The sequence below is a fragment of the Phascolarctos cinereus genome, unplaced genomic scaffold (genome assembly GCF_003287225.1).
Source record: "Phascolarctos cinereus isolate Bilbo 61053 unplaced genomic scaffold, phaCin_HiC Scaffold_4;HRSCAF=312, whole genome shotgun sequence".
In the NCBI taxonomy this organism is placed as follows: Eukaryota; Metazoa; Chordata; class Mammalia; order Diprotodontia; family Phascolarctidae; genus Phascolarctos; species Phascolarctos cinereus.
In genome coordinates, this window is record NW_027555847.1 from 372410919 (window position 1) to 372428726 (window position 17808).

Genomic DNA, 17808 nt, shown 5'->3' on the forward strand with positions numbered 1-17808 from the left:
CAAAGATAAGGCTCCCAGGCCCTTTGCACAAGCTACACTGGCTCCCCACATATTCAGCACATAGTTTCGAGAAGCTACATTTGGATGCTCTTCTGTCCTCAGACATGCATCTACAAACAGATACTGTCCTTTCTACCCCTCTAACATCAAGCTCCTGCATCACACTCACTGAATAATTAATACGTACTTTGTGTGCTCCTTCCTCTCCCCCTTTTTTCTGTCTTTCCCTCTTTCCCTGTTCTTCTTTGTCATACACACACACATGCACATACACACACACACACATCATCATCATAATCATCATCATCGTTCTATTCCATTCACTCAGCAAATATTCCACAACTCCTCACAATCATGCCCATGTTCTACTTCACTCATTCAATAACTACTCCATACTCCATCACAAAGAGACCCTGAGGCTGCATCACACCAACATATCATCACCAGCATCAAAGGTATAGGGGTCACCTCCCATAGATGTCTTTCTCTTCCTTCCCCAATATGGATTATAAGATCATAAATCTAGCCCTGACAGGCATTAGAAGTCATCTAGTCCAACCTCTTCATTTTGCAGATGAGGTCATGGAGGCCCAGAGGTGTTAGGTGATTTGCTCACAATCACACAGGAAGTAGTCAGCAGAGCTAGCATTCAAACTCAGGCCCCACCACTCCAAATCCTGCCTTCTTTCAACCATACTACACTGTCTCTCAATTTCAGCATTAACGTTGTTCCACTGCCATCTGGGCATCATTTTGGACATGGCAACTACCAGTACTACCAATCAGGTAAAATTCACCTACCTCTTTTCTATCACCTTATATATTTTTGTGTGTATGGCCCAAATGCAAGTGAGTACAGGAAGCTGTTTAATAGCTGGCTATCCAAAAAAAAATTTTTAAAGTACAAATGACACACTTTTAAGTTCAACCTACATTACTAATATTTTCTCCATCATTTTCTTAAGTCTAGACAATCAACAAAACAACAAATCAACCCTGATTTGTAGTGTTTGCTGATTTCCAATGTGTAAATTAAAATTTAAACACTAAAAATTTAACAATCAGCTCTATGAGCCGATAGAAGCTGGCTTCAGCACACCCCTGCCAAATGCCTTCCATTGCCCTTATGTTTGGACAATTCACACGCTCTCTACTGCCATTCTTACATAAAAGCTCAAACTTCTTATGTCTGATTCATTGAGGCTCCCACTTTTCCTCCACTGGAAGTGAACGCTGAATGGATTTAACTAAATAAACTAATCCTAGCCTCTGGTTAGATAATTCATATGGTACTCCACTTAAGTAATATAACTGAACTCCATGGTATTTATGCAAATACTAAGAAGTTCAATTTGCATGGCAAGCGAGTGGGTTAGATATTTAGGGACAGTGTGACATTTTGGAATACTTCAAATTGGTTACTTCACTTCAATGTAAAGCCAGGTAACACTATTTTTTTTCATTTATTTTATTCTTTCTTTTTTTTCCCTTTTGCTGTTTCTTCTTTCACAACTCTGATTGATGTGGAAGTATTTTTACATGATAGCACATTATAAACTATGTCAATCTGCCTACCATTTCCAGAAGAGGGGAGGGGAGGGAAGGAGGGAGAAAAATTTGGAACTCAAAATATCATCAAAATGAATGCTAAAAATTTTTTTGCTATATAACTAGGGAAAATATTACTTAAAAAATATATGAAATCAGTGAAATGTGCCATTTGCAATACATGCACAGTAATTCCTGATTGGCTAAATAAAGGATGGAATTCTGCTATTGCTCTTTGGAACCACCTAGAGATTAAAAGAGATGGAACCTCTCGGTTCAGGTAACACTTTACCACAGTTTAACACCTGAGGACTTTAAGCTCCCATCTAGGTTATGTATCACTGTTGCCCTTCCTGTCTAACGTGGATCAAATTTGGAAAGGCAAGAGTTATGGACCTGAGAAAGTAACTGAACCAAGAGACCGTTTAGGTGTGTGAAGTTGTGATGATTGTTCTGGTACTAGTAATGGCCCTTCATTCATTCACATGTTCATTCATTCATTCACTTACTTATTTGTTCATTCATTCATCAGTTCAGCACTTTTTAAAGTGCTTACTGCTGTAGGACTTAAGGGAATGGGGTTAAAATGGTCTTATCATGATGTCATTGAAGACCACTAAGTGAGTCAGCTATGGGAAATGTTCATAATACTAAAAGATCTTTGGGAAAGAGGAGATAATTGAATATGAAAAAACTCCAGTTCCTTGTCAACAGGTTCATAGCTTAACATTTATTTATTTTAATTCACATTAAAATAATGGGGAGCAATATGCTGTCAGAAGCAGAATGCTAAGACAATGAGCAGCTGATGAATTATACAGCAGTCCTGTTAATGGATAAAATCAAGCTTAAAAAGATCTTCCTGCCACCTCCCTCACACCTCAAACCTCCAAGCTTCACCCAGGACTACAATTTATTTCCATTGATATTATTTCTGTCATCTTAATTTACCCTCACTAATCTTTATCTCCACATAAAAAAAATATCACCACTTGACAGATTCATCCAACAAACACGATTGTCCCAAGACAAAATTTTATCAAAAACAGATTTTATCTTTAATGCTTTCAATTCATTGTTTAGTGTCCCTAGTTCCCCTTGTGCCAGACCCCTACTGTGTTACCCCACCTGGGCCTTCCTTGTGATAAAACAAATTTTTTCTCCCTCCTATCAAAACATGTCTGTCCAATGAGTTACCAAATAAGGCATCTGGCTGAGTGAGAAATCATGCCCAAGCCCAGTTTTTTGTCATCACCTTGAAAAAGGAATAAATGTGCCAAATAAAATGAAAGAATAACCACAAATGAGGAGAAAGGAAAGGCATAGTAAAAAGGATATGGAGTCTGGTAGTTCAGTCTTGGGACTGGAATGCAATGAAATGCTCATGAGACTTAAAATAATTAAGCAAAGTTTAACCAAAGGATCTGAAGATACATCATTGATTCAAGTGGACAATGCTTATCTCCATCTCTGCATTTACATCTGCAATAATGGCAATGCTAGATCTGAAGTAAAAAGACTACCCAGGGCAGTTAGAATTCTGTCTAAACTGAGAGGACAAATTCCCCATAGATTAGGGTTTTTTATGTCTCATGTGACCAGGAAACACACCAATGACACAAGCCTTAGTCCCTTGGACCTATCAAATCCCAAGTATACCCTCTTCTCCACACTTTCCACACCCTCCCCAAAAGAAAAGCCAGCCCAGAAACAGATGCCATTTATGACAGCAAAAACAAGAGAAAAAATGTTTAAAAAGCCTAATACAGTGAAAAAAAATACCATATGGGTGAAAATGCAGAGAAAAATTTTCAGAGAAATATTCTGAAATAACTACATCTAGAACCCCAGAAGAGAGGTTGAAAAGCAGAATAAAAGAATTGAAGAAAGGAAATTTGTATTTCTCAATTTAAAAAACTTAAGGAAGTCTTGATACTTTAGTATGAAACCTGGGAAATATTAATACATTGTGTCTAAAATAAAAAATAATGGAGGAGGCAAAACAAAACAAAACCTATTTAACAAGAGCAAAATAAAAACTGCAGTAAAACTAGGACATATGAGCTCTATACAAATAAAGACAATTGACCTGAAAGGCAAAACTTGAGGAGAAAATGTAAATGTTTGGCTTCTTAGAAAAACAAATGCTGAAATAACAAAGCCTAAATGCCATAATTCAGAAAATCATAAATAAAATTGCTCAAAAATATAGGAAACAATAGCCACTGATCAATAGAATCCATAGAGTTCCAGCAGAGAGAAGCCAAAAGTTTGATTCAACCAGAAATATAGTGACCAAGCTATAAAACTTCCAGATCAAAAACAAAATTGAGCAAAATTCCAGGAAGAAGTAGCTTGTGTAGCAAGACATTCCATTGTGAATTGCTCAGGTCTACTCACCAACAACTAAAAATGAAGAAAAAGTTAGGAGAAAAATGCTTTGGATCTAAAGATAACTTATCTGCAAAGATGAATGATCAAAGAAGATAAAAATAGATTTTAATTAGACTTATCAACTTTCAACCAGTTCCTTATTTCCCCAGAGTCCTATTGTCTGATTAAATAAACCAATTTGTTTTAGAGTGTTAATGATTGATACTTCAAAAATCTTTGAAACTCTCTCCATTGATACAGAATACAACCTTCTCTACAATTTAACAAATAGCTTTTGAAAATTGTTGCAGTTGAAAATGTCAATTCCCTGTGTCCAACTTGCAAATGTATCTATATAGTTAAATTGGTCATCAGAAAATAAGAATATTTTCTATCACCAGGCCCATATTCTAAATCCTTCTAGCTTTGTGAGATAATAAATGTTATCCTTTCCCCCAAGGTAACATTTGGATCTTAACAGAAGCTTTCACTGATTGACAGAGTCAATGCACAGAAATAATTTCAGGAAGTACAGCCTTTTTCTGGTGTCCCTCGAATGACATCACCTACACAGAAGCTGGGAGGCAAGAGCGAGGGCTTCCAAGACATTTAAAAAGGTAGTCTTTTCCCTAAAGTTTTTATTTACTATCTCCCAATAAGAATAATAATTTACATTTCTATAGTAATTTAAAGTTTATTAAGCCTTTTTCTCAAAAAGCTCATAAGAATTAGTACTAATATTATCGTCTCCATTTTATAGATAAGAAAATGTATGGTTAAATGACTTGCTTACTATCACATTAATATTAAATGGCAAAATGAGAACTCAAATGCAGGTCTTTGGACTCTACTGATTTTCATGAAATAGCTACCTTGAAAGAAAGATTTGCTTTCATACGAGTATGGGAAGATAGTGACCATAAATTGCATTGTAAGCCAATAATTGGGCTAAAAGAGTGAGGCTAAAACTCTGGAAGGTCAAAGGCATACAGAATGAAGAGAAATGAAATAAAAGGAGGAGAAAAAGAAGAGAAAGGAAAAGGGAGAAAAAGAGGAAATGTCTATCACATAGCTGTCCCATTACTGGGAAAAATGGCTGATATACTTATGATTAAGGAAAATTATTGGATCCCAAGCTAAGGTCCCTCCTGGGAGGAGTCATGCCCCAAGCTGTAATCTGAGAGTCAAGTTAGATTAAACAAAGGTTTGCCAGGAATGACAGATCCAATTAGCAAGGCAAGGAGTAGGGAATGGAATTGACTCCCTAAGGAAAGAAAGTTGGGGGAAAGAAGTTATCAAGTTATTAAGAGGGGGTAATTGATTGTAAAGGTCTCAAGAGGTGCTTAGGTTGAAGTGTAAATATTCAGAAGCAGTTTAAAATAACAAGACTAAAAAATCTCAATTAGTATACAGTATACTGATTTGCAGTCAACTGCATTAATGTGCGATGTATCTATCTCTGCTGTATCTGTGTTTTCAAGTATTGGCTGGTTGCTTTCCTTGGTAAAAAGATAGATTGACTTTAGGGACACCTATCCATACATTTCAAAGGACATGTGGCATCAGTGAGGGTGGGAGATGGGGGAGGAGGATCTGTGGTGGAGGATGAGATATTTTACCCCTATGTGAAAGTTAAAAAGTGAAAGATGATAATGCAATTAGATATACTCAGAACTGGTTGAATGTTCAGATTCTAAAAGTAGTTGTTAATTTGGCAGAGGATATGTGTCATATCTCCTTAAAGTACTATTAAATAGAAAGGCAGCACCCTTGTACAGAGATCTTTAGAGCTGCCAATAACTTTGCAACTACATTAATTTTCAACATCAGCAAGGCAGCAAGTCTTCAGCAGAGTATGCCCCAGGCACCTGTCCTTAGTACTGTACTATCTAACATTCTTATCAATGTCTTAGATAAATGCATAATCAGCATTCTTACAAAATTTGCAGATGGCACAGCTAGGAAGGACTAACACCCTGGATGACAAAGTCTGGATCCAAAAAGATTTTGACAGGAGAACATTGGGTTGAATCTAAAAAGATGAAATATAGTAGAGATAAATGTAAAGTCTTGAACTTAGATACAAAAAATCAGCTTCACAATTATAAGATGGAGAAGGCATGGTTAGGCAACAGTTTGTCTGTAAAATATTTAGGGGTTTCAGTGGACTACAAACTCAATAGAAGTAAGTAGTATGATATGGTAGCCAAAAAATCTAATAAAAACTTTGATTACATTAAGAGAGCCATAGCTTCCATGGATAAGGGTCTGATCATCTCTCTACACTCTACCCTCAGCAGACCACATCTTAAATATTAATGTTCATTTCTGGCAGCCACAATTTAAAGGCACTAAAAATATAGAGAGTATACTGGGGAAGGTAATCAGGATGATGAAAGGCCCTGAGACCAAGTTTTATGAGAATCAACTGCAAAACATGAAAATATTTAGCCTGGTGAAGAGAAGACTTAGGGAAAATATGTTGGCTTTATTAAAGTATTTGAAAACCTGTTCTGATGAAGAGTCACATGCCTTCCCACTCTGGAACATCTCTCTACCTTGGTGACCCTGTTCTCTCATTGATCAATTTCTCTTAGGGCCTCCATTTGAGGAAAGGCCCAGCCTATCCTTCCTTTATTCCCCTTCTCGCTCTGCTTCTAATTCTCCAGACTTCATCACCATCCCTTAGTGTGGGTAACATTTCCAATACCATCCCTGCCATATTTTCAGTTCCCTTTTACAACCCAGGTCTTCCTAACTCTAAGTCCAGGGCCTTATCCACAAGAGGAGTCATTTGTCTTATTGGGCCCCAGAGGGCAGAATTAGAAGCAACAGGTGAAATTTGCTAAGATGAAAATTTAGGCTTAATGTCAGGAAAAACTTCCTAATAATTAGTACTATACAACATTGGAATGGGATGCCTCAGTACATGGCATATTCCCTCTCATTGAAAATCTCCAAGATGAACGTGGATAACTAATTGTTTGCTGCGTTATAGTAGGAATCGCTGTTTGGGAATGAGATGGAACAGATGGTTGTGAGGTCTCTTCCAACTCTAAAATCCTATGATTTTTTTTTTCTGAGTATGGAGAAATACTCATCTAAAATGGAATAGAGTTAGACTGTCATGGAACCAGGAAGAAAATGTAACAAAAGGGATTCATGGGTGTTAACAAAATAATCCAATGCACCTTCCTTGCCAAAAGTATCATTCTTTTTTTTTTCTTTTTTGCTGAGGCAATTGGGGTTAAGTGACTTGCCCAGGGTCACATAGCTAGTACGTGTCGAGTGTCTGAGGTCAGATTTGACCTCAGGTGCTCCTGACTCCAAGGCTGTGGCTCTAGCCACTGTGCCAGCTAGCTGCGCGCAGTATCATTCTTTTAAGACAGAGGTAAGCTCACCATGCTCTCTTCTCACTCCACTGCATAAGTCCTGTTGTGTCTATGATAGAGAGGAAAAAAGGCCACTGACAGTCACCATTCAGTGATTCTGCTGGGAGGTGTTGCCCAGAGTGATACATTCCAACCAACCAACAAACATTTATTATCAGAGATCAGACATTTCAACTTTTGAAAAAGAGACCTTAGGGCAGGGGGATGTCGGTATATTGTTTTAAAAAAAAATCTGTAATTGATTAATCTGTTAATTCAAAGAAATCTATTTTTTCAGCTATCTGATTGAAATTTTTTTTCTTCAAGAAACACTTTTCTGCTGGTTGGCTAACAAACCAATTACAGCAATTTCCTTTCTGTAATATCTCTAACGTCTAGCCTCTCGACTCCATTCCCATTGCTATTACACTAATACAGGTCCTCATCACCAATTCAATTCACTTCAGCAAGCATTCATGAAGCGCCTACTATGTGACAGCACTGTGAGAGGTGCTAGAGACATAAAAACAAAGTCAAACCACTCCTGCCCTAAAGGAGCTTACATTTTATCGATGGGGAGACATGTATACACATAAGTAAATACACCATATATGACAAACAATTTCTGTGGTGAGGGCACAAGGCTAAGATGAAAGATACTTTGTTAACAAAAAAGCAGGAGCTTCAGAGGGCACAATTTATGGTCTTTTCATTTGGACTACTGCAATAACTTCCTAACAGGCCTTTTCACCTTTACTCTCTGCACTTATACTGTTGCCAGGATACTCTTTCTCTTGCTCTGACCTATTTATATTATTGATTACAGTATTTTTTGTGTTGGAAGGGGCCTTCAATAACATCTAGTTTACCCACCTCATTTTACAAATGAGAAAACTAAGGCCTAGAAAGCAATAGAAATAACTTGCCAAAACTTCGCTGAGGCAAACCCTTCAATGTGAAAAAAAATAATTCCATTCTATCCCATCTTCTCTAGAAGACCATCCCCTCTATCATTCATATATCATATATTATTTTGGGGCCCCTTCTGGCTCAAAGTGAATGCAAATAGAAACTGTTTCTCTTTTGGCCCGTGACCCTGAGGGTCTTCCCCTCCCAGTTTGATTTTTTTTTTATTAAAAAGGCCATCCCTTGATTCACTTTTTTTTTCTGTCTAGAGAATGGAAGTGACTTGCCCAGCGTCACACACTAGTAAGTATCAAGTGTCTGAGGTCAAATTTGAACTCAGGTCCTCCTGACTCCAGGGTCAGTGCTCTATCCACTGCACCACTTAGCTGCCCCACTTGACTCACTTCTTAAAGAGGTCTATTCACTGAATGGGTGTTGCCTCACTCAAAGTGAGAGCTTGAAAAGCCCTTAGCTTAAAAAGGCCAAGGTCTCTCACTGCATCCTGGGCCATCTCCAGTCGTCCTGATCAATATCTGGCCACTGGATCCCGATGGCTCTGGAGAAGAATGCGAGGTTGGTGACTTTGCACAGCCTTCCCTCACTCAAATAAAAGTCAATTGCAAGTCATGTCATCATCTCCCTGATGTCATGGACCTCTTCAAGAATGAAGGACAAACTGAAACTTCACTAATCTTCAAATTCTCTTTGTTTACTTTCCCCTGAGGCCTATAAACATGCTCATGTATCTCCTATCTTTAAAAAAATTCATCTTTTTTTTTTATTAATTTGATTCATCCCTATAACTGATTATTATTGTATATCCTGCTTCCCTTCTGTGGCTAAAATCTTTGAGAAGGCCATCTGTAATCAATGCCTCCACTGTCTTTCTTTTTACTCTCTTAGCTGTCTACAATTTAGCTTCTTACCTCATCATTCAACTGAAATAATTCTCTCCAAAGTTATCTGTGTTCTCTTAATTGACAAATCCAATAACTTTTTCTTCTCAATTCTCATTCTACTTGACCTCTCCACAGCTTTTGACTTTGTTCATCACCCTCTTCTCTTTGATTTCCTCTTCTTTCTAAGCATTTGTGACATTGCTCTTTCCTGGTTCTCCTCCTACCTTCTCCTTCTCAGTCTCATTTATTTTGTCATTAGTCAGGTTACATTTACTAACTATGGGTGCCTCCAAGGGTCTGCCCTGGGACTTCTTCTCCCTCTATACTATTTTGTTTGGCAATCTTTTCAGCATGGATTCAATGATCATATCTATGGAGATTGTTCTTGGATCTATTTATCTAGCATTCCTAAATTCTTTCCTAACCTTTCCTATTGTATATTAATCATTGTTTACATGTTATCTCTCCCATTAGAATATGAAGTCCTTGAGAGTACATAAGCCTGGTACATAACAGGTGCTTAATAAATTCTTATTGACTTGATTTGACTTGCCTTGGTGTGTGTTCCCTAGGTGCATTCTCCTTCATGCATACACCCTGTATGTTCTCTGCTTTATCCTTCTACATGTGTGTAATGGCTCCATAGTTTCTCCACGTATGTGAGTCTTTCCATATAAGCTTTCTGTGAGCTCATACATCCCATTGACTTTGTGTGAATTTGTGGAAGAGTGTACCCTAGGTTTATAAGAGAAATGTTTTGTTGTTTCTTGTTATACCATATCATCAAATGCCTTTTTTCTTGTTCAGTCATGTTGAAGTCTTCATGATTGCATTTGGGGTTTTCTTAGCAAAGATGCTGGAGTGGTTTACCATTTCCTTTTCCAGCTCATTTTACAGGAAACTGTAGGCAAATAGGTGACTTGCCTAGGGTGACACAGCTAGTAAGTGTCTGAGGCCAGATTTGAACTTGGGAAGATGAATCTTCCTGACTCCAGGCCCAAAGCTAGCCACCTAGCTGTCCCCTAAAGCAAATGTCTTTACTTTAGGTTAACTATATCCTCTGGTTGACGATGAAAGATAAATACATTGTTGGGGACCCATAAGCTATGGTTTTGAGTGATGCCAATCCACAGAGTTCCTTAAACTTAAGTTAGCCATCTACTGAAGGACCTGCCCCATGAGCTGGGTTGAGGGGATACCCCTAAGTATTTTACTAAAATATTCAGAGGAAAGATGAAATAGACTAACTAGAGGACCTTGAACTTGAGATGGTTAAGATTTCAATAAGTAGAGAGTGTGGGAACAAACTACTTTGAGGGGAAAGAAGTGGAAAGAAGAGCAGGAGCAAAGTATTACAGGCTGGAATGAGCATGGTATATTCAGGATATAGTAAGGGGAATGGTATAGGGAGATAATGGGAGATGATTTGGAAAGAGTGGGCACAAATTGTGTATTGGAGATGGCTGGTTAGAAATCCTTGGCATCAGTAACCTCTGCTATTCAGTGTCAAGCACCCACTCTTCCATACTCACCTCTTCTGGATTATCTTTGAGACTCAGCTCTTGCTCTTGGGATCGAGTGGCTGTGAGAAGCCATATTTGCAAGACTATAGTTTCAGCAATGTACAGATAATCCTGAGAACTTGTGCCTAAGACTCAATGACACCAATTCCAGGTTCCCTCAGACTTCAGGTATATTGTCTCTAGACAATATCGTGGTAAAGATTAATTATCTTGGTAAAGCATTTACTTTTAAGAAGACATTTTTCCTGTGGTCTTTTTTTTTTTCATTTTGTCTTCTCTAGTTTAGTTTTGTGTGCTGATATTAGTATTAGTCCTTTGCCTTTCCTTGAAACTGAGATTCTTGTGTTTGTAGTATCATAGGTCTCATTTTCAATTTATTAAGCAAGTTAAAATGAAAATCCCATTAGAAGTAGATTATTTACTGAAAGAGCAACTTATGACCAACGAAAGGATTGAAAGCGCTCCCCAACAGACTCTTATTCAGTTTTGTAATGTACCTGATGATGTTTGGATATGAAATTAGAATGTTTTGTGTCCATGATTTGCTTTCCATGAAGGTAACTTTTATTTTGAAAGTCATCAAGGTATAGGGGATAATGTAGGGGTCCAAATCTGTCCCAGAATCTAAGAGCTTTGGAATGGAATGGGGAAGTTGTTTTAGACTCTTGGTTTTTCCGTTAACTCTTTAGGTCCCCTTGAGCAAGTACTTAAATCTCTTGCTTGAAAGTAATACAGACCCCCCCACCCTTCTTAGTCTCCTGTGGAAGATTCATGTGAAACTCCTAATAATAGGTTTATATTAAAATCCCAGGGAGTGGGATGGATGTCAGTACTGATATAATCAAGATTGAGTCTTTGGATTCTGGTATGTACTTTTCTAAAGAGGGAGTGATGTTGAAGGAGCACAGTGATAGAAGTCAGAAGCCTCCTGCATTCAACTGCCAGCTTTGCTACTTACCATCCATGTGACCTTGAACAAGTCACTCTGTGCCTCAGTGACTTTTAAAAATGGATACTTTAAAAATTACTGTTACTTCACAAGCATTTAATCCATAAAATCCTCTTTTAAGAAAAAAGTAAAACAAATCTATCAATAATGTACAATGTATTTGCAATATTCTGTCTTCATAATCAATTAACACACACATTTATTAATCACCTACTATGTGTCAGGCACTGGAGATACAAATAAAAAAAAATGAAAGCCTTACTCAAAGAAAGGTTACATTCTAATGGAGGAGACAATGCCAGAGGTATAGTCATAATAACAGTTAACATATATGCATACATATATACATACATGTAACTATATGTGTCTATTTATGTGTATGCCAGGCACTGTGCTAAGCACTTTATAATGATTGTCTCATTTGACCCTCACAGCAACCCTGTGAGGTAGGTGTTATTATTATTACCTTCATTTTACAGATGAGGAAACTGAGACAAAAATAAATTAAGTGACTTGCCCAGGGTGACACAGCTAGTAAGCTTCTGAAGCCAAATTTGTTCCTTGTGGCTGGAATGCACTCTTTTCCCATCATCAGTTCTCTGGAATTAAGATTGGTCGTTGCACTAGCCTGAATACAAATTTTAAAAAATCTCACCTCTCATATTGTCTGTGTGACTTTGGGACAAGCCATTAAATCTCCCTGGGCCTCGATTTCCTCAACTACAAAGTGAAGGAGCTGGATTAGATGGCCTCCAAGGTCCCTTCCCATTATAAATCTATTATCCTAAGATGTTTTTCTCAACATTACTATAGACATTATGTACACCGTTCTCCTGGTTCTACTTTGTTCTGAATATTGTTTCCTCATCTGTAAAATGGAAAGACAAATCTTCCTTCTACTACTTAGCCCACAGGGTTATTGTAAGAAATGTGCTTTATGAACTATAGAAATGCGGATTTATTTTCAATTTAAGCATCTTTGTATGTGCAAATGCTTCCAAAATAAATTTTCATTTATTCACCAAATAAGAGTAGCTTCTGTGCTAGCTACTGAAAGGGATAAGATGATGAACAAGAAAAAGTTTCTGCCCTCAATGAACTCCAATATAGGAGGAGAAGAGACTCAGCCTCAAAGAAGTATGATAAAAAATGAGTGTAATAAGAATTTAATAGAGGTAGAAAGAGGGAGCTATGGAGGCCAGAGGAGGAAGGGAACACAAATGCCTGGAGGAAAAGAGAGATGCCTCAGTAAGAACTGAGAATGCAACTGGTTGCACCCTCATTCACTTGATATTTGTATGTGACATATGCAATGATTCGTTGTTATGAGTTATATGGATATATGTGTATGTGCATACATGTGTGCATGTATACACATATACATATATATGCATGTGTGTATGCATACCTGTATGTATGTATGTATGTATGTAGCTGAAAAAGCAGTAGGGTGGGAGTCAGAAGACGTGGGTTCTCATCCTCGCTCTGCTACTAATACGTTGCAGAACTATTCAGTCACTTCACCTATTTGAGCTTCGTTCATACTAGGAGGGTTTTGGACTAGATGACCACTGGGGTCTGCTCTGGCTCTAGGATTCTGTATCTCTATCTCATATCCATGGGAATGGAAAGTGGAGAGATGACCATGTTACTCACAGACCTAAAAACCTTCAGTGGCCCCCATTGACCCCCCCCCAAGATATGGTGCCAACCTACCTCCCCAGCCTAACTCCGTATCACTTCTCCTTACACACTACACTCCAGTTAACTCAGACCACTAGCTGGTCCCCAAACTCAACAATCTCTCCTTTGCCTCTGTGTATTTGAGCAGGTTGTTCCCTGTTTCCTCCTTTTTTTGGGGGGGAGGGGGTTAGGCAATGGGGTTAAGTGACTTGCCCAGGGTCACACAGCTAGTAAGTGTTACGTGTCTGAGGCCAGATTTGAACTCCGGTCCTCCTGACTCCAAGGCTGGAGCTTATCCACTGTGCCACCTAGCTATCCCTTGTTTCCCCATTTCTACCTTGTCTTATTTCAAGGCTCAGCTCAAACGCCCCCTCTTCTGTATAATCATCCCTGATTTCCTCATCTTTTAGCTTTCTCTCTTCCTGAAATACCCTTAGAGAATTCTATTTTATCTCTCTTTTGCTTCCTTCACTCCCTAAATGACATGTTTTTGGAAGGAAGGAAACAAGCATCTATTAATCATTTATTATGTTGTAGGTACTGTGCTGACTGCCGGAGATAGGTATTTATACAAGCAAAAAGAAAGAGTCCCTGCCTGCAAGAAGCTGACATTCTAATGGGGAAAGACAACCATGGAAATGCCGGAACCAGTTCCAATGGACTCAGGAGAGCTGATTGTTAAGTTTTCAGAGTGAGAATTCACTCCTCAGAAATAGGCGAATGCTACAAATCAAGGCTTGATTTCTTGTTTCATTGACTTTACTTAAGGAAGTGATGGTGAAAATGTTAATAATGTTTATTACACTTTAAAGTGTGCCATGCACACCTTTCCTTTTTTGGAAAGCTGGTTTTTAAACATTTACCAGCACACCCCTGAAGACAACACCCAGAAGGGAGCTGAAGAGGCATCATTGGAATGGGGGTGGGGGTGGGAATAGAGAATAAAGACCTCAGGTACTGAGGGGAGTCCTAGCATGAAAAGAGGGGAGCGAAGGCTGGCTGGCCTGGGCTTCTCCACAAAATAGAGGTCTTAGGAGGAACTCATCAGTGGGAGGAGGTGGCTGGCCTGGCAGAGGAATATCCCAGGGCAAGGAAGCCTCAGGAATTGAGGGAAATTCTAGGATGAGACAGCAGCAAACACATGGTTTTGAAGTCCCACAAGTCAGAAACAGGCCTACGAGGGGAAATATCTGTATATGTTATATCTCCTCAGGAGAATGTAATTTCCTTCATGGAAGATTCTGTTTTGTTTTCATCTTTGTATTTTGAGTGCTAGCACAATGCCGGGCACATAGGCACTTACTAAAGATTTGCTGTATTGAGTAGGATTGAATATGTAGGCATAGGGAGATGGGAGCTTGGGTTAATGGGGACTAGCAGTTAGAAGAAGGGAAAAAGGAGTGAATGAGGAATGACAATAATAGGTGAAGAGAGAAAGGCCAGAGAGCAAGGGAAAGGGCTGGAGCTCCCCTAGTCCCAGACTCCCAGGATCTGGGACCTTAGAAGTCATCTAGTCTAATCTGAGCCTTAATAGAGATCTCTCTACAACATCTCCAACAGCTATTTGTGCAGTCTCACTTGAAGGCCTCTAAAGATGAAGAACTCACCAGCTTCAGTGGCAACCCATCCCATTTAGGCATGACTCTGGCTGTTAGGAAGATTTCCCCTGTATCAAGTCAGAATATGTTTCTCTGCTATTTCCTACCATTGCTATTAGCTTTGTCTTATGGGACCAAGGGAATGAAGTGGTGCAGACAGTGGTGAAAGGAAAAACGAAAGGAGATAGAGCAGAGGGAAGGCATCTTGGCCCTAGGTCAATAGCCACTCACTCAGAAACATTTGGGAAGCAGAAGGGGGTCTTGCTCTGAAATCGATTTTTCCTTTATATGGTATAATTATGCATTTCTCTATGCTGGCAACCTTCTAGCATAATTACCCAGGATTATAAACATTTGTATGGCCTATTCCTGGAAGGCCCTTCAACCCTGCTCCCTGTAAAGTGAATGTTGGAAGAGAATTCAAGGGGAGAAGATGACTGTAATGTCAAAATCACAGATGACCATGACATCTGCAGGGGAGCAGGAGACAGAGCCAGGCTAAGGCATATCTCTTCTAGACCTGAAATACTCCCTTCATGAGCATATATAAGTGAGATCAATGCAAGAGCATAAACACCCTAGGGGGAGTGAGGGTCATTGCTTCATTAGGGATAACTGGGCCCCAGCTGGAAGTTCCCTGCACCTCTCCCCATGGACTTAAAACGCATGTGCCCCTGTAGTTTCTGGGGCCTCATTATACAGAATTCCTGCTTACAACCCTGGCCTAAGCTTTCTCTGAGGATTTGATTCTTGGCTCCAGGAGGCACCTTTTGGGAGGCCTCAGGGTTGTCAGAGAGATTTTGGCCTGTGTTCTCTGTGCTGGGTTTGTTCGAAAGAGAGGGGGGCCTGGGAGTTGATTGGGTCCATGGCCAGCTTAAATATTAGAAGGATTCAGGGTGGGTTTCCATTGTTAATTGTTTGTTAAGAATGTTGCCACACAGCCTAGGGCAAGACAAGGAGCTAATTTGTAGGCAATTCTTTTTCCAAGTATAGAGGAAATATATAGCACATGACAAAGGCATTATTTGCCATATCACGTATCATGGGCTTTGCAGGAGAAGGTTCTTAAGAAAAGGGAGCTAATAATAATATGATAGCTTAGGGGCAGCTAGGTGGCACAGTGGATAGAGCTCTGGCCTTGGAGTCAGGAGGACCTGAGTTCAAATATGGCCTCAGACACTTGACACTTACTAGCTGTGTGACCCTGGGCAAGTCACTTAACCCTGATTGCCTAACCAAAAAATAAATAAATAAATATCAAAAAAATATATATATATAATAGCTTATACTCACTTTAGGTTTACAAAACACCTTTCTTATAACAACCCCCTGAGAGAGGCAGTGCCTATGTTATTATCCTCATTTTAGAGATGAGAAAGCTGAGCCTCAGAAAGAGTATTTACTCAGGATCACCATATCTTGTAGTTTGAACTGGTCCTTAAATTGAGATTTTCTCACTCCAAAATCAATGCTCCTTTCACTAAACCTCTGCTGCCCCTTTGAATGAATGAATGATCACCAATGTAATCACACCTTAGATCTCTTTATAGGCATATAATATAGCCTTTATAGTTTCACATCTGAAAGCCCGTAGCATTTTAGAATCCATGTTCTCATTTTTTCCCCATATTAAGTTATCCCCATTTTACAGGTGAGTAAAGTGAGGCCTCTAGAAGTTAAGTCATCTTAAGTACATCTAGTATATTAGGACTTGGATTTCCCAACTCCCTGTCTAGTCTTGTGTTCAAAGGGACAAAATACAAACTCTTCAACTTAGCATCTAATTTGGCATTCACAATCTGACTACAACCTACCTTGCTTGATTACCCAAAGGGTTAATGCTTTCTTCCTCCTCAAATTATTTTGTATTTTTCTGTTTTCAGGTTGTGTCAGGAAAATTTAAGATCTTTGAAGGGTAGGGACTTTTTTTTTTGGCTTTTGGCTTTATTTCTTCATCCCTAACATAGTGCCTTGGACACAGGATCATACGTGCAAAATTAGAAGGGGCTCAGAGTCCATATAGTTCAACGTTCTTATTTTGCAGTTGAAGGAATGGAGGCCCAAGGAAATTAAATGACTTTCTCAAGGTCAGATGTATAGAAAGCATCGGAGGCAGCATTTGAACCCAGGTCCACTGACTCTAGAGCCAGTGCTCTAATCACTTTACCCCATAAAAGTCTAACTTATCGGACAAGTCTTATAATATTTGACCCATGTAGGATTTTTTTTTTTTGGTGAGGCCATTGAGGTTGAGTGACTTGCCCAGTCATGTAGCTAGTGAGTGTTATGTGTCTGAGGCCTGATTTGAACTCAGGTCCTCCTGACTACAGGGTCAGGGCTCTATCCACTGTACCACCTAGCTGCCCCAGGAATTCTTTGAAACTTGAAAGAATAATCTCAGGACCTGTATCAGGAAATACTTCTTTCCACATCTAGGGAGTAGTTCCACAGCATATAGATTTAGAATTGGAAGGGACCTTAGAGAAATTTATTGCTAAAAGAGCTGGCAAAGTCTAAAAATTAACTGAGGACCTAAGGAGGGTTGAGATAAATTCAATTGGAAGCTAGGAATGTATCATCAACATTTATGAGCATACATAACCTTTGGAGGTGGATTCTACCCAATAGAACCATGGCCCTCTTAAAGTACATCCCTTGGTATTATCGCTATAAGAGAAAGCATAAGGCTAAATGAATAAAGCTGTTGATTCTTCTGACCAGTCAATGACTAGCACCTAATTAGGCATGGACAATAAAGCAAATGAAGAACATAAAATGGTGCTATCTACTTAGCCTCATTGACTCTACCTAATGGTGCTAAGTGTCCCACCCACTCATGAAACTTGACTTTTTATGGTTTAAAAGAAACTTTCTATTCTAACTTATGTGGTTAATTTTCCTGTAATTTGCAGAATCATTGAAGCTGTATGGGGAGAAAGGTCTTAATGTGGGAGAATA

General features: G+C 38.9%; 1 long non-coding RNA gene across 1 annotated transcript; it reads left to right on the top strand.

The window, feature by feature from the left end:
• Positions 1-671: 671 nt before the first annotated feature.
• On the top strand, positions 672-13964 carry LOC110198145 (uncharacterized). The gene is made up of 3 exons (XR_002321667.2): positions 672-786; positions 4382-4538; positions 13790-13964. It is a non-coding gene; the product is annotated as an uncharacterized LOC110198145 (long non-coding RNA).
• Positions 13965-17808: the final 3844 nt, after the last annotated feature.